This window comes from Gopherus flavomarginatus, chromosome 9 (genome assembly GCF_025201925.1).
Source record: "Gopherus flavomarginatus isolate rGopFla2 chromosome 9, rGopFla2.mat.asm, whole genome shotgun sequence".
In the NCBI taxonomy this organism is placed as follows: domain Eukaryota; kingdom Metazoa; phylum Chordata; order Testudines; family Testudinidae; genus Gopherus; species Gopherus flavomarginatus.
This window is the reverse complement of record NC_066625.1, coordinates 41,259,931-41,286,950: the sequence shown is the minus strand read 5'-3', so window position 1 is coordinate 41,286,950 and position 27,020 is coordinate 41,259,931. Positions and strand designations below refer to the sequence as shown.

The 27,020-nt window shown below is 46.4% G+C and overlaps 1 pseudogene; it reads right to left on the bottom strand.

The window, feature by feature from the left end:
* The window catches only part of LOC127058553 (zinc finger protein 850-like), a 124,019-nt pseudogene extending 97,219 nt beyond the window's left edge, over positions 1–26,800 (bottom strand).
* Between the last annotated feature and the right edge of the window lie 220 nt (positions 26,801–27,020).

Below are 27,020 nucleotides of genomic sequence, written 5' to 3'. Positions count from 1 at the left end.
ATTACAGCCTTAAAATAGACATGTGAGACTAACTCCTGTTCTCCCTGACAGGGCCTCCCCTAGACCAAGTGGCACCCCAAGCAAGACGTGTTTTTGGTGCCCCCCCATGTTAAAATTTTGAATATCTTATTTTTCATGGCATTTGTAGCTCAGTTCATGATTTCAATGCACAATTTCGATGCATGATTTTCTCTGTCATATAAGATGATAAATTTGCGGGCTAGGTTCTGTAAACCTGTATTTATTCATGCCATATATAGGCAAACAAAACAAATGCATTTTCTTTAAACATATAGAAACTTTTTAATTTTAACGGTAACTGAAACGTACTAACATCTAGAAATGGAATTGTCACCAGCACATGGCTGGCCAGTATTAAGTAGTGTTACAGTAGGAGACAGCGTTAGGATGTTAACCCCAGGCCTTTAGCTGAAAGGTCGCTTCTCTCACCTTTCCCCCATGAACTGAAGCGCAGCATTAAAGAGATCCAAAGATTGGCCAATGGCATTTTCAAGTGCTAATATAGCAAGTGATGTCGCTCTCTCATTGGCCATCAGCGACTGAAGATGTGGTTTAATGAGCTGGAGCTTCAAGGCGAGGGTGGGTCTGTCTGCTGCCTTCCGTTGCGCTGCTGGGCACCAAGTCTCTGGTGGCCAATATGTGAAGCTGGGAGAAGAAAGTGGGGTGGCAAGTGGTGGCAGGACTTTTTCCACCAGGGTCTACCTGCCCAACTTCCTCCTCGTACTGCTGGGCCCCTGTCGCCTTCAGGTAACACAGGAACTAAGGCAGGAATAGGGTGAGGAAGCAAGTAAAGCCGAGCAAGGAAGGCAAAAGTGAATCTTGTCTTCATGGGTCGCTCGCAATGACATCCTTTTTCTGTGCCACAGCTGACAAAAACATCCCAGACAGAAAAGTAATAGGCCAAAAAGAAACCTAGCAGCTGCTGAAGTAGTTCGGTTGGGAGCGTGCTAGACTAACAGTCTCTTCTATTCCTCTTTGTGCCCAGGAGGTATATTTTCGGAAAGTGCAGCATTGCCTTTAACTGCCACAAGTCCCTCATTTCAGGCTATGGAGCAGGAAAAGACAGCATGGGCTTTTGCATCGAGTTGGCCCGCCTGATCTTTCATTCTTCTCTTGCTCTTTGTCAGCAAGGAGAAGAAGAAGAAGCTCTCCCTCAAGCTGGAGTCACACGGGCGAGGTAAGGACGACTTCCTGAGTGCCGGCTCCAGTCCTCTGCTCTGCCAGCTGACCTATCAAAGGGCTGCCACCACTTTCTCTAGGTTTGGCCATCGGTCTGTGGCACGGTGAGCAATAACCAAGCAGATGGAGTTTCTGTAGTGTAGTGGTTATCACATTTGCCTAACATGCAAAAGGTCCCTGGTTCAAAACCAGGTAAAAACATGCTGGTTTCCTTTTCCCAGATCCCCTTGCTGTTAAGGAAGGTGCTCCTCCTTCTCCTATTGGCCTGTCCCTGGGATAACTCCAACCCCTGCATGACAGAAGGTGCTGACAGCAGTGGAGAAAGCACCTTGGTGTCAGGCTGGAGAATGTAGAGGAGTTAGGCATGTTACCTTTCAGAGGCTTGTGGCTTGGCCTGCTCTGCCCTTGGAGATTGGCTGGTGGACGCCGGCTCTTCCTGCTGGCCTCCTTTGCATGACTTGCCAAAGGAGGAAGTGAGGCAGGAATGGGGCAAAAGAGGAAAGTCAAGCTGAGAAAGGCAGGGCAGAAACTAAGAACATCATTGTGGCTAAGTGGGGTTAGTAGAGCACCATCATTCATTCTGCAAAGCATGGGGAGGTGTGGTTGGCTGCTCGGAGACAGAATCCTGTGCCTGCCTCTTGGCTTCCCAGGGATGGCTACTTGCAGCCCAGGAGAAGAAGGGGGGTTCTGGGTCAAAGGAAAACAAGCAAAGCTGAGTCCAAGTGGAGAATGGCTGCTCCTTTATGGCCAACCTGGGGGCATGACTGATGGTTTTAGAGGTGGAAGCTGGGCTGGCTGTGAGCAACTGGGATCCAGGAAACCCCTGCCTGCCCTTCTGAGGGCCAAACCCATGGAGGTGCGGTTGGCTGCTGGGAGATAGACCGCTGTGGCTACCTGTTGGCATCCCAGGGATGGCTACTTGCAGCCCAGGAGAAGCGGGGTTCTGGGTGGAAGGAAAAGAAGCAATGGTGAGGCTGAGTAGGCTCCTTTCTGGCCAAGATGGTGGGCTGTGGTGAGTCTGGGAGTTGCCTGTAAGCCATAAGTAGACTTGGTGCAGTGAAAACTGCTGCTCCATTCTGGCTGACCTGGGGGCACCATGAACGACTTGGGAGTGGGGGCAGGGCCCTGGCTGTGAGCAAATGGGATCCAGGAAGCCCAGCCTGCCCCTCCAGGGGCCAAGTCTTCTTCTTCTCTCCTGCCATGGGGAGCCCGGCCTCAAGCCTGCCTAGCATGTGCTGTAGCTCGAGCATTAATCCTTCCTGTGTGGCCTGTGCTGGAGCTGACCCTGGACCCCTGTGGGGCACTGTGGGGGAAATCCCGACTGCAAATAATTCTAGGGGAGGCAGCCACTGTGGTTTGCCCTTCCTGCTCCCTGCGCTGCTGCACCCTAAAATCCCTGTCGGCTGGCAAAATGGGCTAGGAGCCGGGAGAGAGGAGGCAAAGGGGTGGCCTGAGCCCCCTCCGGAACTGCCCTGCCCCAGGCAGCCCACAGAGACCTGATGCCTCCCCAAGCAACGCACAGAGATGTGCCAGCAGAGCTAAGGCAGCTCCCTGCCCACTCTGTCCCCTCCCTTCATGCTGCACTGCTCCTGGAAGCAGCTGGCATATCCCTGCGACCCTGAGTGCAAACTCCATAGCTGACCTGCCCCCGGATCCCACTGCCTAGAAGCCACTGCAGGAGGGGAGTGTGTGCCGGTCACTTTGGGAGCTGTACTGCCTGAGGTAAGCACCCCCCTCTGACCACCTCCTGCACCCTTACCCCTGCTCCAGCACAGAGGCTCTCTGTGTCTTGAACAAGCACTGTCAAGGATTGGCCAAGAAGTTCTGCTCTGTTTATGTGAAAAAGACAAAAAAAGGGAGCCCAGAGGACAAGTTTAATTCACAAGCACAAACTGGCCGGCCAAGCCAGGATCTCTCAGTTACTCAGAAGGCTCTTCAGCCAGCTCTTCCCAAAGACCAGTCTCTGGAGGCTTTTGTGACATGATGTACCTCAAAATAGCCCCCTGTAGCTCACATATTCATCATTCATATATGACTGTGATATCTCATACAAACCATTCCATGTAAGTTATCACATGAAAAGTCATGATCTGCTGAAATTACTTATTCTGTCCAAATATGTATAGCATGAGGGTTTATGAAGTTGTGCATTTTGCTGTATGGTTGTTACTGAAATTTGCTATAATTTTGCTAGTGACCCCTGCCAAGGAGGGAGTTCAACAACCATGAATCAGCAGAGGAATTGTAATTAAGGGATTTCCAATTCAATGACAGATGCCCAAACACAACCCTGTGGGGACTGCTCAAGTCTATGATTCAGTTGCACAAGACCACACCAGGAGGATTCCCCAACCTAGTGACTCAGCAGAGCCCTCCCGGACACGTCTGGGCAAGTGTCTTCTAGACACTTGAACTAAGGATATAAAATAGGAGACTGTGGCATCATGTTTTTGCCGTTGTCCTCCCCCACCTATGTTGGAAGCAGCAAGAATCCTGAGAAAATGAAGGGGGGAATTCTATGTATTAAGGAGGGTAACATCCAGTGGGGTGAGAAAAATGCTTCACCTAACTACTGCCTAGTGTAATAAGGCGTAAAGTTTAGATTTTGCTGTGGTCATACAGTGCTTAGTGCTCTGCGTTTTGGCCCCAAGAGCCATGGATGCAAGTTGAGTTACGATGACCTTTTCCTTGTCTCCACATTTCTTAGGTGCCTCCTTCCAACGCTTGTCAGAAAAAAGGACCGGTTTCTTTTGGAAGCATTTGCATTGCAAGGCAGAGGCAGTCTTCTCTGTTTCCTCAGAAGTTTAACCAAAAGATGGGAAGAGCAGACACATTTGGCAAGGCACCACTGGGTGCTGCATCCCTAACTCCACTTTACCTGGCAGGTGAGTCAGCCAGCTTAGCCACGGTGCCACTCTCTGGGACTTTTCTCCCAACTGCTCCATTTTTCATCAGTGACTATCAAAAGGAAGATGACTTGACATCTGCGTGTGGACATCCCCAGTGAATCACAAGGACGTGTGGCGCAGGCTCTCGTGTTGCAGCTATTGCAGTCAAAGCAACCACCATGCTAATGCCAGTCACAGCAGCCTTTTCATCAACTCCAGGCTTGTGATTTGATTCTTTCCAATGCTTCTCTCCAAAGAAGCCTTTTCCTTAGCAAGCAATGACTTGGATACCAAGGGAGGTCTCTTCTGTTTCCTAGGAAGACACAGGAAAATGTGAGCAGAGGAGACAAAAGCCATACACGAAGACAACACTGGGAGTTGAACCCAGGATCTCCTATTTAGGAGGCAGGTGTTTTAGCCAGCTAAGCCATGGTGCCTGCCTCCAGAAAGTGTTTGCAACTGTTCCATTTGACGGCCCAGGACAACACCTGCAAATTCTAAAGGACAGATGTTCCACATTTCCCTCAGGACCTGCAGACCTTGAGGTGTCTGGCTCTCCGGGCACAGAAAGCCACAGCTGAGATGACAGAGGGCTTCTAACATGTGCTTTTCCCACCAGCCACTGTGATCATATAGCGGTTAGTGATCTGTGTTTCGATCGCATCAACATCAGCTCAGTTCTCAGTCATGGTAACCTTTCCACCAGCTCTAAACTTCTCATTTGCCATTTTCCAAGTGTGAGGAGGTGTCTGCCCCCAACCAAGCAGGAGAAAGATTAAGACAGCCTTGCAGAGGCTGCACAGAACCCGGCCTATCAGGAAAGGGCTTATTGGGAGAGCCAATCAGGAGAACGCTTGCTGGAGCAGCCCATATATAAAGGGCTGCTCAGCACAGCAAGAGTTAGTCACTGCTTGGAGTTTGAGGAGGGAGGTCTGGCTGGGGAAGGGGAAGGGGAAGGGGAAGGGGAAGGGGAAGGGGAAGGGTGGGCACCATGATCAGAGTAGTGCTGGGTGGGTAAGGGGAGCATGAGTGACCTTCTGGTTGAGTGCTGCCAGACTGAGGCCCTAATACAAAGGCAGAGGAAGATGCTGGGGCTGTGGGGAAGTGGTCCAGGGAAACAGATGCATGGTTGGAGGTTCACCACTTTTGCCTCCGTAGCCACTGACACAGGTGGCTACACCCTGGACTGCAGCCGACCACTCAGGCAAGTGTCTGGGTAGAGAACAGCTGCCCCCGGGAAGGGGGGAGAGAACTGAGTGAGGCACAGCCAGAGGGCTGTGTCCATAAGAGGACACTGAAGTCCTGAGAGTGACATGGGTCCTAATGATAAAACAGATGCAGCCAGATGCCACTAGATGAAGGCGCACTGGTGAACCAGAACTAATTACCAGGATGGCCAGGAAGAGGCACCACATGCCCTATTACACCAAGACTTAGCTGCAAGGAAGGCTCTATCTGTCTTGAACAAGCACTTAGAAGTATTCTGCTGACAGGTCTTTTCTTTTTCTGAAAAGAGATACAAAAAAGGAGCCAACAGACACACTACGTTCAGCAAGGAAGAACTGGCAGGCCAAGCCAGGCTCTCCTGGTTAGTAGGAAGGCTCTTCAGACAGCTCTTCCCAAAGATCACTATCTAGAGACCTTTTAACAGCCACTGCAGATGCTGACCACAAAACAGGCAAAGAGATGCCAAAATAGAGTTCTCCACTGCCTGCAGCCATCAAGCTACCAGGAGTTCTGTGCACAGATAGGCCCCTGCTGGGGAGAAAAGGCCTTGTTAGAGACTCTTCTGACACCAGCCATTCTCAAATAGTGTTTAGTGCTCTGTGTTGTGACTTCAGCATCCACAGTTGCCAGTTCAGTTGGGGGACATTTTTCCTGTCTCCACATTTGTCTAGTGCCTCCTTTCAACACTTGTCACCAAAAAGACCTGTTTCCTTTGCAAGCAATGTACAGCTAGGCAAAGGCAGTCTTCTCCATTTCCTCAAAAGATCACCAAGCTGTGAGGAGAGGATACACATTCAGCCAGGCTGGATCCTGAATCTTCTCTTTATTCAGCAGGTGTCCGAGAAAGACACAAATCTACACCGTGTAGAGGTCAAAAATAGGAGTTTATTACACACAGCGCTGGCGGAGTGTCACCTTGCTTATTAGGCTCAGAGACATTGTTAATTAATTAATTGCAATAGAATATATAGATTTTCCACAAGTGGGGGAAAGTGATGGAGTAGGCAGTTCCACACCCCAGGATAGGTTTTGCAGCAAGACAAGATAAGCACATTAGCCAATAGTTAACAGATTACATAATATCTCCACCCATGGTCTCAAGTTAGCAAGTTAACATTTCATTAATACTTTGATAAAATGTTGTTAGTATAAAATATCTATGTTGAATTCTGATTTGGGGTCCATAGGAATGGAGCAACTCCTTTGATTGTCCAAGAGGTACATTCCTAGGGGTTAAAGCAAAGAAACAGTGAAAGTATATGGCAATAAAGATTTTCTGTGAGTCTAAAGGCAGGCATTGGTCCATGGGAAGGGACGTGGAAGAATGAAATATCTTATACTGACATCTGCCAACTTTTCATAAACTCAAGATTGGATCTGTGGGAAGAACGTCTCCCTACAGAAGAAACAAACACAATAGGAACAGGGATTCTTTGTTCAATCTGCAACTCTGAATAAGACACAATTCTTTAGTTCTTAGCTCCAACACCTGGCAATTTGCTGACCAGGCCTATCTTAGCAAGCAAGGCTTTCTGTTTACCCCAGCTTTCTCTTAGCTTATCACTATTTGCTAGGCCTCTGATCCTTGACCATACTCTGGACTTTGAGTCTGGAAAAGAGCTGGCACAATCCATGCACCAGGTTGCTACATAAAGAGCAAATAGATTTTTAATCCTTCACATGAAGTAATGGCAAAGCTCTTGATTCAGGCCTGTAGTAGCGATGGAATAAACTGCAGGTTCAAATCAAGTCTCTGGAGTCCATCCACAGCTGGGATGGGGTATTCAGTCCTTTGTACAGAGCTGAAGCTTGTTTGTAGCAAAGTCCCTCCAGAGGTATGAAGCAGGACTGAAGACAAGATGGAGATGAGGCATCAGCCTTTTATAGTCTCTTGCCACGTGGTCTTTGCTTTCTTTGTCCCAAGGACACTCTATCCAGCACGTGGCATAGAAAAACCTTTGAGTTCTGTCCACAGGCAGGTCCCTGCATACCTTGATGAGTCACAAGGTGTATCTGCTTTCTCTCAATGGGTCGATTGTATAGCTGATGGTCCTTAGTGGGCCATCAAGCAGGCTAGGCAGAACTGACACCAACTTGTCTAGAGTGTTCCCCAGAAGCAGAGCACGAGTTTGAAATATGGACAGCATAGAACCAATATTCATAACGTCGACTACAAAAATGATACACATCTAGAGATAGCATCATTATAATCAGCCAATCATAACCTCTCCATAGACCCCTTACACAACAACCTTTCTACAATATTGGCTGCAAATATAGAACAGTGGTCGCAATGGTGATCTATACAGTTACAGATTAAGTCATTAATGTCACAGGAGGTGACATGGTATCAGTGAGACTGACATTGGAATGCTGCCTCCAGTTTTGGTGTCCTCGGTTGAAAACAATGAGGTGAAATTGGAGCTGGGGCAGCAAAGAGCCACCAAATGTTCTGAGGGCTGGAGAAAAATGCCTTCTAGTGAGCTATTGAAAGAGCTCAGTGTGTTTAGCTTATCAAAAGAAGATTGAGAGGTGACTTCACTGAAGTGTTGAAGGGCCTTAATAGAGAGAAAATATTGGGTGTTAGAGGGCTTTTTAATTGAGCAGAGAAAGGCATAACAAGACCCAACGGTTGGACGGTAAAAAGAGACAAATTCATATTACAACTAAGGCACAAATATTCAACAGCGAGGATGATTCACCACAGGAACAGGTTACCAAGGAAAGTGGTGGATTTGCCATCTCCTGATGTCATTTAATGAAGACTAGATGCCTTTCTGGAATGTGTTTGCCCTCAAGGTAGCTCTTGAGTCGTACAGGAGGCCTGTGATATGCAGGGGTTCAGATTAGAAGCTCTAATGATCTCTTCTGGCCATAAAGTCGACTAATTTCTGAAAAACTGAGTGTAGCATTGGCAGCAGCGTCTGATATTTTCCTGTCTAGCCAGCTTACTTCCTAGAACGAACGCTCCTTGACTGGGGTGATCCACAGGGAGTAGCTCAAACCTCCAAAGTGCCTGGCCAGGGGCAGGACATTAGCACAGCAAGGGAGGGGTGTGGCAGTGACATCACAAAGGCCTTTTCCAGCACCTCAGACTATTGGTCAAAGGGGGTGGGGAGGTGGTGACCTCACAGAGAGATGCTGACATCATCCAGGCAGAACAGGGGCGAGGGGCCAGGGAAACCTCAGAGACCCCTGTGGCTTTGCTTCAGCAAATCTCCTTCTCCAGGTCTCTCCTTGAGGACTGACAGAGTATTCGGGTTCACGGATGTGAGCACCAGGAGGAACCTCTTTCGAGTTTTCTCCTTCCCTTGTAGTGATTTTACTAGAAAACAGCCGTCCCTCTTTAGAAGGCAAGAGCCTCCTGGACGTCTGAAACCTGTTCAGTCTGATCCATCTGGTGAGAGTTGAATTCTAGACATGGAAAACACGAGCTTAAGGAGGCAGAATTTTATTCCACACCTGGGATTTTGTCCCTTAGAATCACTGGAGACATTAGGGTTTGTCCTTTTTGTTTCACCTTTCCCTCCATCCATCCATCCCTCCCTCCTTTCTCTTCGTCTCTTGCTTCTTTTGTCCTTTCTCCTGTTCCCCTCCCAACACCAGGGTGTGTGTGTGTGTGTGTGTGTTGCGGGGGAGTGCTCTGCAGCTCCCACTGTGGGCGGTCCATCCAAAACTGTAGGGCTGAAATAGTGCTCGGACAGTGATCCCCACAGGTGACCTGGCCCATCCTTTGTGCTATCTGGTGAGAACCCTCAGGCTCCCCTCCTCAGGCTCTACCCTGATTGGCTGAGCAGGGGGAGGAGACTCAGGTCCTTGTTCTCTTTTAAGACCAAGGAAATAAGTCAGAACCAGTTCTATGTTTGACAAATTTTGCTGCTTCTCTGCATTAATTGTCTCTGAGCAGTTCATGATTCTCTCTAACATTGCAGTTCTCCTCAAATACTTGCTGAATAATTACTGTCACTGTTGTCTGTCTGGAGTTCATCTGAGAGCACTTTATTCAGGTCATTCAATGTCTGAAATTCAAGTTCCTATGGTTAGTTTGAAAATCAGGGTTATTGGGTCCTATTCCCAACTCTGCCACTGACTGGCTGTGTGACATAAGAGAAGTCAATTCTCATTTCTCAGCCTTAGCTTCTCCCTCTTTCAAGTAGAGATAATAATGATCTGCTCCTACCTACCTCACAGTGGGTGGAGGATGGGGATCTATTGGAGAGTGTCACTAGGAGTAGGGCATAATATGAGGTGTCCTATCACGTTTACTCAGAGCAGATTAACACAGAATAGAATAGCTGAAATAGTCTATTTGATTTGTATGTTTTTATTTTGAAACTGTTAAGAGCAGCAACGACTTAGCTCAGACTGAAGCATCTTATCTAATGTTTGAGATCTAAGTGTCTCCTCTTTGTGTGCGACAAGACAATTTAACACACTGTGACGGACAGGAGATGCTTTTGTTTTGCAACAAAATCTTTTTGCAAAGAACTTTTATCCCACTTGTTATGATTTCGAGAAACAAACTGGTTTAGACTGAATGGGATTTTCTGACAGAAACAGTTGGAATGATATTTCCCCACCATCTCGATTTCTGGGCTCTATCCCTGCCTCTGGGGGGTTTGTTGTCCATTAGAACAGGAGTCGGAACTGGTGGCTTTTCTTTCTGGCTCTGCCACCGCTTTGCTTTGTAGGCCCTTGGGTAAGTCACTTCCCTTCTCTGGACTTCAGGCTTCTCTCATCTGTCCAATGGGAACAGGGACAGTTCTTGAACTCTGGGTGGTTGTGAGCCTGAGTGAGATAAGGGGCGTTAAAGCCCTCTGTGAAGGAGAAAAGGGAACTTCTCAGTGACTGGGGCTCCTCTCTGTATGGCCCCAATGGGGAAGGAAAGAGGTGGTGTGGGGGAGAAGACAGGTAGAAGGGGTCAAATGGGGCTAAACCAGAAACGAGGAGATTTTCTTCCTGTTAAAATATCCTGGAGTCTCATGGCTGAAAAGTTGCATCTTTAGTTAGGTATGAACCAGCAGCCTTTCAATTACCAGGCAAAGGTGTGAACCACAGAGACTGAGAATTGCCTGCTTCCCAGCTTTGCCTAAGATGCACCTGCAGTGGTGCTACTGGTTAGTGCAAAAGGTACTACTGCTGGGGTTATGAGTTCAAGCTTTACCTTGAATACTGGTTTGTATTACACCTGTAGCTTCCCCAACTTGTTTTGCCCAATTCACATGGAAAGTACCCTACTAGGAAAAGGAGAATAAGTTCTGAAATGTGGAAGCTGATGCTCAGCTTGGAAATATCCAGCCTCTGCTGCCATGAATTCCAGTAGATTGTTCACTGTCAGTGAAAATTGATCTATTAGCTGCCAGGAAAGGTGTCTGGGCACCATATCCCCCTGCTTCTTCCAGCGCACCCCTGGCTCTGTCACTGCTGTAGATTCCATATGCATTGAGTCTAACTCTTTTCTAAGCCTTCTTAGCACAGCTGGTAGTGTCTCAGTCTCATAATCTGAAGGCTTTGAGTTCAAGCTTCTCAGAAGACAATGGTTTTTGCTCCCTGCTTCAAATTTTCTAAAGGAAATCAGAGAAAAGAGACTACAGGAGAGTGTTTTCTAGACACCTTCACACCCATCTAACACACAAACACACACATAGAATCTTCTAAGGCATTAACTTTTCCTTCTCTATGGAGTTTGTATTCTCTATAGAGCAAAATATATCAAAAACATGCAAGTCTAAACCTAATACAATATGAAACTCAATACAGATAAAATCTCACCCTCGGAGATCTTCCAATAAGCTTCTTTTGCAGACTAGGCTTATTTCTAGTCTGGGCCCAATCTTTTCACCTGGCGTAATCCTTGTTCCAGCTCAGGTGGTAGCTAGGGGATTTCTTATGACTGCAGCCACCTTTCTTCCGTTCTTTCCCCTTATATAACTTTGGTACAAGGCAGGAATCTTTTGTGTCTCTCCTGGGGAAGAGCCCCAGGTTTAAGATGGATTCCTGTACCAGGTGACATGCTCACATGTCCCATGAGACCCCAAGCCTTCATTCTTCCTGGCCTGACTCACAGATGGTGCAGGACAGAGCCATCTACAATCAGTTGTCCTGGTTAATGGGAGACATCAAGAGTCTAAACCACTATTAATGGCCCACACTTTTCATCATTAGAACAGGACCTCAGAGTTATATTTCATATTTCTAGTTTCAGATACAAGAATGATCGGTTCATACAAATAAGATGAACACACACAGTAGATTATAAACTTTGTAATGCTACCTTACATGCATAAAGCATATTTCAGTTACATTATATTCACACTCATTAGCATATTTTAATGAAGTCATATGGAGTGCAACGTCATAGCAGGGAAAGGGTTTTACTGCAGCACCTGGGAGCAGTTGAGTTACATGTACAGGCTGTTGTATGAGTTTCTCCAGGTTTCTTGTAAGCACACAGGGCCCTTAGCAAGTGCTCTTGATACAGGAATGGCCCAGACATGATAAAGTGATGGGAATTGCATTTTCCTTTTTAATTTTTGTATTTCCAGTGACATTTCTGTTTGTGATTTCGTTTTGCTTTGTATAACTGTGTTTTCTCCTGGATTTGCTATTTAACTAAAAAAAGAATAAGGCCTCACTCAGGGCGCCGGATGGAGGAGCAGGCTGGGGCTAGGACTGCTAAAAGAGCGAAAGCATCAGGTTTTCTGTATTGTTTCCTGCCCTCATTTTCGGAGTAGTTTTTTTTTCTGCATGAAATTTGCTCAGTTGGTAGAGCATCAGACTTTTAATCTGAGGGTCCAGGGTTCAAGTCCCTGGTCAGGTAGAAGAACAATTCCCCAAGATTTTCAGAAGGCTTCTCTTGAGGACTCTCTTTGACTTCAGCTTTTCCTTTTCAGAACTTGGCCTTTCCTAGGAAGGGCCCTTTACTGCTTGGGACTGAAGGTGCTACCTCCTCACCTGTCCAGTGGCATTGCAGTCTGGAGGAAGAAAGGCCTCTGGGCCTGCAACAAAGTGCTGTGTGCTGATTTTTTGAGCAAATGTAGGGCTGGCCAGAAAGGCATGTTCCCACTGGGTATTCCCTAACAGAAAAAATTGTCCCCACAGAGTCTTTCATGCCAGAAGTCAAGCACACTTAATAGGTCCCCTGCTGGTCCCATGGTGTAAGGGCTGGTATTCAGACCTATGAATCCTGAAATCAAAGTTCAAGTCCCTGTAGAATTGTGGGGTCCTTTCACTGCCAGCTAATTATTATGGGATTTCCAACACTTCCTCTTGCTCTCTCCAATGACATGGTAGCCTGTCTCTTGCCTGCTAGCTGTTGTGACTCACACAAGAGGGCATGTTTGATCAGGAAGCAAGGCCCTCCCTTAGGCTCAGTCTGAATAGAGGTCAATGTAGCACTGCATGAGACAGGTCAATTTTATTTTGCTTTGTATAACTGTGTTTTCTCCTGGATCTGATATTTAACTAAAAAAAGAAGAATGTCTCTGGGTGCCACATGGAGAAGCAAGATGGGCCTAGGGCTGCTAAAGAAGGAAGAGTAGCAAATTTTCTGCCCTCTTTTTCTTGACTAGTTTCTCTTCTGCACCAAACTTGGCCATTTTTCTGTGAGCCTGGCTCGCTCAGTTGGTAGCACATCAGACTTTTAATCTGAGGGTCCATGGTTCACATCCCTGGTCAGGTGAAAAGGGAGCATTTCCCCATCTTGTACTCCTCCAACAACTGAAAAAGGCATCTCTTCAGGATGTTATTTCACAACAGCCTTTTTTCCTCCAGGACTTGGTCTTTCCTAGAAAGGGCCATGTACTTCCTAGGACGGAAGGGGCAACTTCCTCACATGGCCACTGGCCTCTCAGTCTGGACTAAGAAAAGCCTTTGGGAGTTGCAGCAAACTGTTACATGCCAACTTGGTGAGAAAATGCAGGGCTGCACCCGCAGGGTCATCCACACCAGAACTCAGCAGAGATCTGGGGGTTCCCTATTGGTCCCATGGTGTAAGAGCAGCCCTCAGGATTTTGAATCCTGCAATCTGAGTTGAAGTCTCAGTAGGATCTGAGGACAATTCCTGTGCGACCTAATCCTGCTGGGTCTTCCAAAGCTCTGTCTTGCTCTCTCAAATGATATGAAAGCCTGCCTTTCGCCTGCAAGCTGTTGTGACTTGAGCACAAGAGGGGATGTTTGATCCAGAAGGCTGGTCATGCTTGGAGTCCTGTAGGTAGGGATGGGAGCTCCATTTCCTCTGAGTCCTGAAGCTGGGCTGCAGCCTGGCCTAGGAGGCAGTCCTGTTGGTTGACCAACTTGGGCGGTGTTGGTGTTCCCCAGGAATGCTGAAAGGCCTAAGGGAGGGAGGCGTAATACTCCTCCCTATCAGTCAGGGTGGAAGAGGAGGGCTGCAAGAGTGGGCAGGTTGATGAGCTGGGCCTTCTAGCATTTAGCTGTGTACATGGTGAGGAACGCAAACTGGGAGAAGCAGTTGCTGGCCTGTGAGGAATGGCTCAGCCGGTGGCGTAAGTGGACCTTGTAATTACCTACAAAGCTCTGATGCTCAAGACCTATCTTTTGGCTACAGGGAACTTCCTCAGCCATGTATTTCCCCCTGCTCCACGAGTGCTGCTGAGGCTGAACATGACCTTCCACTTCTTGTGGGGCAATAGGATGTCCCTACCTAGACAGGAGATGTGTGGCTTTTCTGCCATATTAGAAGAGAGGTTGGGCCTGGTGGGCTTTGAAGTCTTTTATGGCTTTACTTTTTTGTTTTTACATTTTCAGTGGGTGGCTCCCAAGCAAGAGTTGACTCAAGTGATCTTTCTTTCTTCTCCTGCTCTTTCTCAGCAAGGGGAAGAAAAAGAAGCTCTCCTTCAAGCTGGAGTCAGAAGGACAACATAAGGATGACTTCCTAAGTTCCAGCTCCAGTCCATTGCTCTGCCAGTTGACCCATCGAAGGGCTGCCATCACTTTCTCCAGGTTCACCCATCGGTGTGTTCAGAATGGAAAGGGGTAACTAGTAGTGTTCCCCAATGGTGAGTCCTAGGACCAATCCTATTCAACTTAGTCATAAATGATCTGGAGAAAGGGGTAAACAGTGAGGTGGCAAAGTTTGCAGATGATACTGAACTGCTCAAGATAGTTAAGACCAATGCAGACTGTGAAAGAATTTCAGAAAGACCTCACAAAACTAAGTGATTGGGCAAAAAAATGGCAAATGAGATGTAATGTGGATAAATGTAAAGTAATGCACATTGGGAAAAATAACCCCAACTATACATACAATACGATGGGGGCTAATTTAGTTACGGTTAATCAGGAATGATATCTTGGAGTCGTCGTGGATAGTTCTCTGAAGACGACCATGCAGTGTTCAGCAGCAGTCAAAAAAGCAAACAGGATGTTAGGAATCATTTAAAAAGGGATAGAGAATAAGACAGAGAATATTTGCCCTTATATAAATCCATGGTACACCCACATCTTGAATACTGCGTATAGATGTGGTCTCCTCATTTCAAAAAAGATATACTGGCACTAGAAAATGTTCAGAGAAGGGAAACTAAAATGATTAGGGTTGGAATGGGTCCCATATGAGGAGAGATTAAAGAGACTAGGACTTTGCATTTTGGAAAAGAGAAGACTAAGGGAGGAATGATAAAGGTACATAAAATCATGAACGATGAGGAGAAAGTGAATAAGGAAAAATTATTTACTTGTTCCCATAATATAAGAACTAGGGGCCACCAAATGAAATTAATGCACAGCAGGTTTTAAACAAATAAAAGGAAGTTCTTCTTCACACAGTGCACAGTTAACATGTTGAACTCCTTGCCTGAGGAGGTTGTGAAGGCTAGGACTATAAGAGGGTTTAAAAGAGAACTAGATAAATTAATGGAGGTTAAGTCCATGAATAGATATTAGCCAGGATGGGTAAGAAATGGTATCCCTAGCTTCTGCCCTGGGAAGTTGGATGGTGGAGGCCGGCTCTTCCTGCTGGCCTCCTTTGTGTGACTTGCCAAAGGAGGAAGTGAGGCAAGAATGGGGCAAAAGAGGAAAGTTGAGCTGAGGAAGGCAGGGCAGAAGCTAAGCACCTCAGTGTGGCTAAGTGAGGTTAGTAGAGCATCACCCTTCATTCTGCAAAATCTGGGGAGATGCGGTTGGCTGCTGGGAGGTATAATCTTGTGCTTGCCTCTTGGCTTCCCAGGGCTGGCTACTTGCAACCCAGGAGAGGAAGGATGGTTCTGGGTGAAAGGAAGACAAGCAAAGCTCTGGGAGGAAATTTGGGTGCGGGGTGCGGGCTTTCTGCTCGGGACCTGGGGTGCAGGAGGGGTGGTGCTTACCCCGGGCACTGCAACACCCAAAGTGACCAGTACACACAACCCTGTGACAGCAGCTCCCAGGTCAGCGGGGACAGTGAGTCTCCATGTGCTGCTGCCTGCAGGCGTGGCCCCCAGAGCTCCCATTGGCTGCAGTTTCTGGCCAATGGGAGCTGGGGAGTTGGTTCTCGGGGCAGAGGCAGCACATGGAGACACTCCCCCCACCCCAGGGGATGCTGGGACATGCCAGACACTTCTGGGAGTGGCACAGAGGGACGGAGGCAGAGTGGGCAGGGAGCCATCTTAGTGCTGCTGGCACATCTCTGCACACCCATTGGGGGAAGGGAGGCAGAGGTCCTCCATGCGCTGCCTGGAGTAGGGGCAGAGCACAGAGCTGCCTCCCCTCCCGGGTCTATTACAGGAGTGGGTGAGTGGGCTCTTTTGGCCCGCAAGATGCAGCAGGTCAGACTAGATGATCACGCTGGTCCCTTCTAACCTTAAATGCTCTGAGTCTAAAAGGGAGAGGGAAGTAAGGGGAAAAAAACCCAAACATTGTAATACCAGGGTGACTCCACCTGCTCACAGTATAGTCCTGCCCCTTTATTCCTCCCCTGGGTGTTTAATGATCTGTAGAACATGGATTCTCTCATTCCATTGATAAACTGATACAATGTGACTGAAATTAAACTAGTTTCCAGCTGAGAAAACAGCACCTCAGTGTGGTGGCCGGGAATTGAACCCAGGTCAACTGCTTAGAAGGGAGCTATGCTCACCACTATACCACCAACACATCTTGTGAAATTATTGCTTATGCTTGCCCAATGAGGCTAGGCCAGAATTGAGGCATTTTCCTGCCTGTTAAAATGTACTGTATTCTCTTTACAAGAAAGCCAAGCACCTCTATCTTCACCTGGGTTTGAACCATCAGCCTTTCAAATAGCCACCAAGTTTGTTAATCACAGACACAGGTAACTGCCTACTGCCCAAGCCTGTCTGAGTAGCACCTGTAGGGATACAACTGGCTAGTGAGGGAGGCACACTGCTGGGGTTATTAGTTCAGGCCTCACCCAACGCACCGGTTTTCATTAGCCACGGAGCTTCCCCCATTGCTTTGTCTAATTCACATGGAAAGTGCCACACAAGAGTGATGAGGGTAAATTCTAAACTCTGAAATGCAGCGGTGGCCAAGAGATTGGGATAAGAGGTTTGAAGAGAAAAAGCTCTGAGTATAAAACCAGACAGTCTCCAGGGGCAGGTACGGTATAACGCCTCAACAGGGAGCCGTGGGGTGGGGGTTTCACTCCCTCTGTGAAATATCCTGAGAGGTATTTGAAGATGAAGATAACACCATGGCTTACAGGTGACTGGCACGTCCTGGGTTAAAGAAAGGAAGGGACTTGAGTTAATAGTCTGAAGATTTGTGTTACCATCACTGTCTGACCCCCCTTCAGCTCAGAGCAGGTTTGTACGTTGCTGTGTGGAATGCACAGACTCCTGCAGAGCAGGGGCAGCTGTTTCCAGGGAAGAGAGCCTGGCACTTAGGAGACTTTCTACACTTGCTGTTTTGAAGCAATTCAATAAAATAACGGTGGAGCTATAACGTCCGGTCCAAAATTTGAGCCCCCTGCTGCAAAAATGCTATTTTAGGATCTAAACAGGAGGCTTTCAGTGCTAAGACACCTGACCAGAGAGTTGGGGACGTAACAGCTGCTGACTCTGAGGGTCCTGGGCTAAATCCACTTGCAGGTGGAAGCGTTTTGATTTATTTGATTGAAAATGAGCACCTGCTACCAGGGGAGAAGCCCTGTGAGTCGCTGCCACTGGGAAAGGGCAGGGGAGAGGGAGCAAGAGGAGAAAGGCAGAGACATTGTAGACGAGGAATTGGAGGGAGAAGGAGAGAACAGAGAGATAATAAATGGTTGAAGCAGAACAGGTGTCCCAACTTGATCCTGCTCATCACAGATGTTCAGAGAGACAGGTAGTTGCAGGTTTTCCAGTGTCAAGTCTGAACTTTGATTCTAACAATTTGAGTTCAAATATCAAGGGGATCTCCACAGACCTGATCTCTTCTCCCCTCCCCTTTTAGTATTAATTTTTATTTTGACGTGTTTGGCTTAACCGTGATCTTCTCTTTCCCCACCTGTATTGCAATTTGGGGATTATTTTTATTTTGCCTCCCTTTTGTTCATGTCATTATAATTGTAATTGCAAAGGAATCTGCAGGAGCAAAAACTGACTCAATACTTTATTTCCCCATCATGCCAGAACATCATACAAACAGCTCACACAGCTGGAATCATAACATGGAAGGCCAGGGATGGGAGATGCAGGTTTCCAAATGTTCTGTCCGTCTCAGATGGCACATTTCAGCCCCTTGTATGCCTCTATCCTGTATGACCTTCTGGGCTTTGAGACATTTATTGTCTTATTCTATTGATAATGTGATTGTAATACAATGTGACTAAAATTAAGTCACTTCCAGAAGAGGAAAAGCCATTATTGCATTGGCTTGGAATCAAACCCACATCAACTGCTTGAAAGGCACCTATGCTCACCAGTATACCACTAATGCATCTGGTAAAAATAGCTTTCCTACAGGCTCTGTGTGCTGGCAAAGGGGGTGACACCTGACCACAGAGTTGGTGAGCAGGGTGGATGGGCTGGAAGCTGCCTGACAGCTGGGAGCAGAGTTAGGATCCCAGAGTGACTGAAAGGGGCAAAGGTGAAAACAGAGCTCATTGGGAGCTGGTCCCACTCCCAGGAGAGGGGAACTGAAGATCAACTTCACTCACAGAAAAATCTTCGCTGAGAAGGAAGGGGACAGCTTGTTTTAAAGACCAGGTTTGTGTTTGTTCCTGCTACATACGGAGGGGCTGGGTAGTGCTGATTCCAGCCCCCAGACTCTGGGAGGATAAGGAACAAATTCAGGCTGCCAGTGACCTGCAGGAGGGAGATGACCTTTTGACAGTGACAGACGCCTCATCCTAAAGGCCTTTGTCTGCCCCCTTCTAGTGACTGTTTGGTACCGGAATGCAGCCACCACTCCTGGGTCTCTCCTGGGGAAATAATGTTTCTGTGCAAAACACCAAAGCTTTTAACAGAAAGGAAGAAAAGGAGATGGCAACCCAATGGGCCTTGCACATAAGGAATGAAACACAAGATGCTTCTCCCATGTGCATTGACTTTTAACCTTGGTTGCAGTGGTGTTGTATCTATGTTGGTCCCAGGGGTCCTCTGGGGGGCGCCTGACATTGGTCATTTTCAGAAGACTGGACAGTGGGCTAGATGAACTGGTCTGACTTAGTATGGCTGTTCTTATGTTCTAACTGCTGTTTATGAAAGAGACGACCTTTCAGGCTACACAGAACTGGAGCAGGGTGCTGGGTTAGCTCCAAAACTTGTCTCTTTCACCAACAGAGGTTGCTCCTTGACAAGCGCTTACCCTCACTCACCTTGTCTCTCTTGGCCTCTGAAAAGTGTTTTCTCTCCACTCCCTTTGGAGAGAAGTTAAGTTTCCCTTTGGGCAACTATCAGGCTGAAGCAATTATATTGACTGTGACACTAGAATTGAAGATTTAATATTATAAATAAATGAGTCTAAACCTGAGGTTCTAGTTTTCACATTGGTTTTTCTAACTCAGTTCCTAATTCTCTTCTAGAAAGGCCTCTGGGATGCCTGCCCAGCCCAGCAAAAGTGGCCAGGAGAAAGCCCACAATGCTGCTCTTTCTGGTAGTTGAAGGCTGCTATCAAATCCCCCCTCACTCAGTCAGTACCCAGTCTGTGGCAGTGCATAGGATTCTTCCACCCTAAGTGCAGGACTCTGCACTTCTCCTTGTTGAACCTCCGCAGATTTCTTTTGGCCCAATCCTCCAATTTGTCTAGGTCACTCTGGACCCAAACCCTGTCCTCCAGCGCTTGGATTCTTTACATGCTTTCACAGAGCGAAGAGCATATGTTCCATGATTTCATAGGACAGAGTTCTGTGCTATCGGGAGCTTTCCCTGTGTGAATTTGACAGGCGAATCAGCATAGAGAGACATTGTGACCTTTCTCAGGGTACTGAGGACTGTGAGTCTCCTTGTTGCCACTTGCCACAAGGAAGAGGGAGTTTTGCATTTGGCAGCTGGATGTTAGTGACCAAACTCACCAGCCTGCTGGAACTCAAGGACCCTCCTCTGAGCTACAGCAGCCACCCTAACCCCTGAGTTCCTTCAGTGTGTCCCCCTCTGGGGTCCAGCCTGGATCACCAGATCCTCAGTGAAATCCTAGATCCTCTCTTCCCAAAGTATTCCAGGTAACTAATATTACTGTGGACCATTGCTACGGTATCTCACACAGCACTTGAGTACCGTTATTGAACAAGCAAAAAAAATTATTTCACAACGGATAGATATTTAAACAAACAAATGTGAGCGATGGAAACCAACCATTACCAACTAAACAAAGGCAGAAAATGATAGAAGAGAAAGGCCAGCACAAAAAACAGAGAGAGGAACAATAAGATACTGAAAGGACAATGGTTGGAACTCTCCATTTCTCTCCATTTTTGTATTGATGGGTACTAGAGCTGTAGCAACAGTTGAGGAACCAGGGTAAATTAAATCAAATTAACTTTTCAAGATTAGCCATGATTTCCTGTATGACTAACAAAACACAAAAACAAGACAGCTTTCAGTTTTCCAAAATAATTCAGATTATCACACAGTCTCTTACTCTTTAATCAATAACTTCATTTATAATTTCATTTTAATTGGTAACAAGAATATATTGTGGCAGAGCTCTGACCTTGCTCCCGTGGGTCCTGCACTTCTAGGCAGTTTATGCTAGCCTCAGTGGCTCACTGTGACCCTCCACATAGCCCTTCTCTCTCTAGGGCCAGGGTTACAGTCTACTGAGCCCTTTTCATCATAGGCCTGCAAGGAGGTTGGTGAGAGAACTCCCACAGTCTCTGTTCAGCCGCCTGTCCTGATAGGGGCCTGACTTCCCCTCCCAGTAGATGTTCCTGTAGTGGTGGGTGGGGGGGAACCTGGGCCCGCCCTCTACTCTGGGTTCCGGCCCAGGGACCCTAATGGTAGCAATTGTTGGCAGCCAATCTTTCACTGCCAGAGTTGCTACATTTCCCTGGGCCACTTCCCCACAGCTCTCCTGCTTCTCCCTTCTTCACCCTTACCTTAGGGCTTCTTCAACGATGGTCTGAGGCTGTCTTCAGTAACCAGCCCTTCAGCTGCACTTCCTCACCTCTGGCTCCCTGACTCTTCCCTGTCTGATTGGAGTGAGCCCTTTCTATAGTATCAGCAGGGCCTTAATTAGAGTCAGGTGGTCACATTAACTGAATGGCCTCACCTGACTCTTTGCAGGTTAATTAGAGTCAGGTGTTCTCATTAGCCTGGAGCAGCCCCTTCTCTGCTCAGTCAGGGAACAGAAAACTGTTAATTCAGTGGCCAGTTTATCTGCTTTCTGCTATTCTGCTGTACCAGCTGGCTTGGGTCTATCACAATATTCAAAGATCACAAATTCTTGTCGTATGTGCTAGTTTTCTTTTAATCCCCATTTCCAACAACTGACCCCTGGTTCTTATTGTGGTTTGCCCCAACCACTTCTGTGAGTTCATATATCTCAGGATTTCTGCCATATGTGTTGGTAGAAGGGGTCTTCTATGTCGGAATGTTTGCATCATGGAGAAAAATACCTCTCTTTTCACACTTTTTAATCTTTCAAAGTAGGAGGAGTTAGAGAAGTAATGTAAATGCATAAAGCACAAGAGAAACTTCTCTGGTCTACACTAAAGACATTTATTAGGATAACTATATTGCTTAGGGGTGTGAAAAATCCACACAACTGAGCAACGTAGTTACACAGCCCTAACCCCCTGTGTAGATAGTGCTACATGAGCAGGAGAGCTTCTCCTGCCAACAAAGCCACCGCTGCTTGCGGGGGTTGCACTAATCAAGTCCGATGGGAGAAATCTCTCCCATTGGCTTAGAGCATCTGTAATAGCAGTGCTACAGCAGCGCAGCTACGTTGGTGCAACTTTGCCAACATCAATTTAATTGTGTAGCCACAGCGTCAGACACAAAACCATAGTATCAGGACTCAACATGCGGAAATCTGAAATCGGAAGCTGACAAATTCGTTGCCTCATTGGTTACCATCATTTCTACAGCCTGAAAGTCCTTGTTACCCAACCAGGCAGCCAGTTTGGGATCCACAGGGAAGGAATGTCCTATGAAGCACTCCCTCTTTGCATCCAAACAGTGAAGGATGACTCTTCTCAGTCTAACCCTGGCGTACTTGGGAAGTGTAATCAGGGACACTGAAGTAGGAAGTGGAGTTGTACAAACAATTTTCCTTGTGTCACCATAGCTTCCTTTACTGGGGTGGAAACCAAGAACTGGGTGTGGACTCTTTCAGCCTCAGCTCTTTCCAAATCCTTGGTCTTGGATAGGGTTAAGTTAAACTTCTCTGAAGTAGAATATTTTACAAAACCACTTAAAATCTCAGCAGTGTTAATGAGGAATGGCTTCCTGAAACATGCCCAGCTTTTCTTTAATTCAGTGGCACAGGTCCAGGGAAGGGACAGGATATAGGCCTGGATCAGAATCTTCGTTAGTTACCAGAGCTCGAGATTCTATTAAAAAATGGCTATTTTTCTGAAGATATTACATTTTCAACACTGCTTTTTTATACACATCTTTAGAACCTACAAAGGATAAATTCGACAAAAACTCCACTTCTATTTCCTCAACATCTGTGTCATGAACGGCTGCATTTCCCATAGCATAGGATTAGCTAGGAGAGAACTTCTGTAGGGCCTGGGTTAGAAACACTTTGGGAACCAAACACATGAACATTTTGCCTAGTTCAAAACCACTTACCATGGAATTCTCTTCCCAGATCATCGGAGACAATATTACCTTAAACAACTGAAATACACTGTGATCATATGCACTTCCTTCAGTTAGTTGGGGTTGTGCTGTTGTTCACCATTTCTGAGTGGAGATTTTAAATCACTGCTGTTTCTTTGTTAGCCTATCCAGTAAATTAGAGAGTTCTCTCCTGTTGATAGAACTGCACTTCAACTTTCTCCATGTCATCATGGAGGGATGGGGAAAAAGCAAAGCTGAAATCATAAATGAGGATTTTAGCAAAGGGTCATTGTCTTAAATTCTTCAATAAATCTGAGCTACATCCTATCAAACTGAACTAATATCCAATTGGGTGACCAAACAGCCTTCAGGAAAGATAGAAACCCATATCACAGAGAGAGAATACATTACAAAGAAAGTGTCAAGTGAAATTCCAGAGCAGGTTACATCTGATTATTCAGAACCAGGACAAGAGATTCTCCCACCACATTGTCCTCTGATCCATTCAAACCTGCTTCCCTCATCCCTGTCTCCATAGTCAGTTATGTTATTTACAAAATGTTTAGTATTCTAGCATCCCCATAATAAGGGAAAAACAGCCCTCTTGCCAGAAGTGGCTATACAATAGATGGAACCTGGGATTTAAACTCTAAATGATCACACTCTATTTGGAATCCATTTGAATTCCCCTCCCAGGACTTTTGACACTCATCTCCAGTCACAGCGATTCTGATATAGGATTAAAGTAGTAAAAACATCATCTGCAAGCACAGACAACAGAGAATGCTTCATCACATGACACTTATGAGAAGTGGATGGATAGAATGTGATGAACATAAACTCTGCATGGCCCAGGCAAAAGGTAACAGTTCTGCAGTGAAGGGGAAGGAGGGAATCTTTGAGTCACCCTATCTCCTTCCAGTGTCACGGAAGCTGAAATTATACTTTTTTCCTGCCCCTGCTCCTCTTCATTTACATCTAATTTGAAAAATTCCCAATATAACAGCTCTTCAGCACATCCCAGAGCAACGTGAGAACAACTGGCAATGATACAATCTGTATCATTGGTGACTAACAGTAACTTTGCAATAGGAGGAATGGTACAAATGTGACGTTCCCTAGTTCCTCATAGGAAGGGCACACTCAAATTACTTGTGGGACAATAGAAAGGACAAATAGGTCCATCTCAAAAAAGGGCGAACTGGAAAAGGCAAAAATGGGCCACTCATCTGGACAAGCAGAGGGATAACGGTGCTGCAAACAGTTCAAAGAGCTTTAGAAGTTACTATGTGGGTGGGAATCAGGAAAAGTATTAAAGAAAAGAAAGTCTTGATAGCCCTAGAGATTGTTAAAATGTTGATCTCCCTTGCAGATTCTCTGATGGCTAACATGGGCTGAGAGCCAAGAGAAGGTTTTCCCACACTCGCAGCATTCATAGGGCCTCTCCCCTGTGTGGATTCTCTGATGCTCAGAAAGGGCCGAACTCTTAATGAAGCATTTTCCACACTCACAGCATGTATACGGCCTCTCCCCTGTGTGAATTCTTTGATGGGTAATAAGGTTTCAGCTGCGATTGAAGGTTTTCCCACACTCACTGCATACATAGGGCCTGTCCCCTGTGTGGATCCTCTGATGTCTAGAAAGGGCTGATCCGTCAGTGAAGCTTTTCCCACACTCACGGCATTCATAGGGCCTCTCCCCGGTGTGGATTCTCTGATGCTTAGAAAGGGCTGATCTGTGAGTGAAGCATTTTCCACACTCACAGCATTTATACAGCCTCTCCCTTATATGAATTATTTGATGGGTAATAAGGTTTGAGCTGTGATTGAAGGTTTTCCCACACTCACTGCATATATAGGGCCTGTCCCCTGTGTGGATCCTCTGATGTATAGAAAGGGCTGAGCTAGTAATAAAGCTTTTCCCACACTCACGGCATTCATAGGGCCTCTCATCTGTGTGGATAATCTGATGAACAGAAAGGCCAGATCTGCAAGTGAAGGTTTTCCCACACTCACAACATTTATACGGCCTCTCCCCTGTGTGAGTTCTTTGATGGGTAATCAGGCTTGGGCTGTTATTGAAGGTTTTCCCACACTTGCTGCATTCATAGGGTGTTTCACCTGTGTGGATCCTCTGATGTCTAGAAAGGGCTGATCTGTGAGTGAAGCTTTTCCTACACTCACGGCATTCATAGGGCCTCTCATCTGTGTGGATTCTCTGATGCACAGAAAGAGTTGATCTGTGAGTGAAGGTTTTCCCACAATCACTGCATTCGTAGGGCCTGTCCCCTATGTGGATTCTCCGATGTTTAGAAAGGTCTGAGCTGCGATTGAAGGTCTTCCCACACTCACGGCATTCATAGGGCCTCTCCCCTGTGTGGATACTGAGATGAACAGAAAGGCTTGATCTGTGAATGAACTTTTTCTCACACTTAGTGCATGTATTTTTTCTCTTTTGCCTAAGGATTTCCTGGTGTGTTGTGGTTTCCATGAGGACCTTCTGAGTTCCCTGAGAGGAAATACATTTACCCAATTTCTCCCCTGCCTGGTTTCCTTGCTCTCTTTCTGGTCTGTGCTGAATCTCAAAGGAATTTCCCTGCTCATTACTCATGGACACACTCCTTTCCGATCTTTGCGATAATGCTCTGTGTTTATCCACTTGCTCAACATTTCCCTGCTGAGAATTCTGCTCCTCTTTCTCACGTCATTGCATCACCTGCTGCGATAGAGACAGAAACCTCAAAACAGGGATGGAAAGGGGAAGACCTAACCAAAACAAGTGCTGAAGACAGGTCAAATAAAAATCAGGAACTGAACTCCCCAAACTTTTCCCCTAAATAGGACAGAGGAGGGGGATGAATTCAGCCTTCACATCCCATCCAAATACGCAGGGGGAAGGGAAGAAGCTAATGCCTGGTGTCTGCTAGGATCTAGAGGAAGCCATGAGCTATATTTACCCTGAGGATACGACCCCTGCTAGGGAAAATAATGAACTGAGAGACCTCCCAAGGGATTTGCTGGGCATAACAGATGTTTCCTTCAGGCACTTACAGATTCTGACTTGGTTCAATGTTTTTCACCTGTGCGGAGAGCTCTCAGGATCTCTCTTTCCTCAGAGCACTGGAGGTCTGGGACCCATGGCTCTTCCCCTTGTTCCAGCTGGAAGATCACATTAGGTTTGGAAACTGGGAACCCTGCTCAGATGAAAGAAAACAAAGGAGTTCCGTTGATTTCATCAAACTTTGTCATAAAAAACATTCTATTAAATTAACTGTAATACTTAGTGTGACCTGGTGTGCCTGGGCTAGTTCTCACTGAAAATGCCAAGATCAGGGCAGGTTGAAAAAGAGATCACCCATACAGGTTATCGAGAAGCTGAAAAAAGAAATCACACAGCCCCCTTTATTGCATCCCAGTTCTCTGACTCCCAGTCAGCACCTAGATCCAGCACAGTGAGAGGTTATTTAAAAACTGCTCACATAAACAAAATGATCTTCTGACCCCAAAGGTCAGCCACGTTACCAGGTCAGTATAGGTTTGGATCTTACCCAAAATACCACACTCCCAGCCAATCCTTTAGCATCTAAACTAAAGGATTAAACAAAATAAGATAGAATGAAGTGAAATGGGAAAGCAGTCAGATACATTCCAAAATGGATAGATCAGGTTCTTAGCAGTATTAGTAAGTTGCCGGTATGAAAGTCTGTCTGGAACACATCCACAGCTTGGATGGCTCATTCAGTCCTTTGTTCCAGGGTTCAGTTTGTAGAGAAGTTGCTCCAGAGGCAGGAAGGAGGATTGATGACAAAACAGAGATGATGCAGCTGCGCTTTATATTCCTTTTGCTATGTGGCTTGTTCTTCCTGTGTCCCAAACACAAGATTCACAGCACATGGCATGGAAAAGCCTTGGAGTTCTCATTACACAGGCTTACCCGGAAATGTCTTACTGACACAATAGGTGTATCCCCTGGGTCCTTTCCATGGGCTCATTGTACAGCTGATGACTCTCAATGGGCCATCAAACAGGCTAGGCAGTGTTGATGCCAATATGTCTGGAGGTGTCACCCAGAAACACTGCCCAAGTCTGGAAATACAGATATACCCTACATATCTATAACTCACAATACAAAGGTGATCGAAACATAGAAACAAAATGATCATACTTGGAAAATCATAACATTTTCACTGACACCTTTCATGGCATATCTAGCACGATTCATTGCAATTTTATCAGATTTTATTATTTTATTATTAATACCAAAGTGTCTCACAATTCCATACAGGGTCACACTTGGAAAGCAGTGAATTTCCAGGTCCATGATGATGCCGAACACTATGCTTAGAGGGATTGAAATACCCACATATCTGCTGGGAAAACACACACAGACACTGTGTCAGTCTGTACCCCTGAGTTCATTCTTCTAGAAAATTATGATCAATTTTGTACCCAGTATGGCTTGTGAGGTATCATTTGAAAACCCATAACCTACTGGATATTATCCTCCTGTTAAAATGTGCAGTAAGACTGTATGTAAAGTT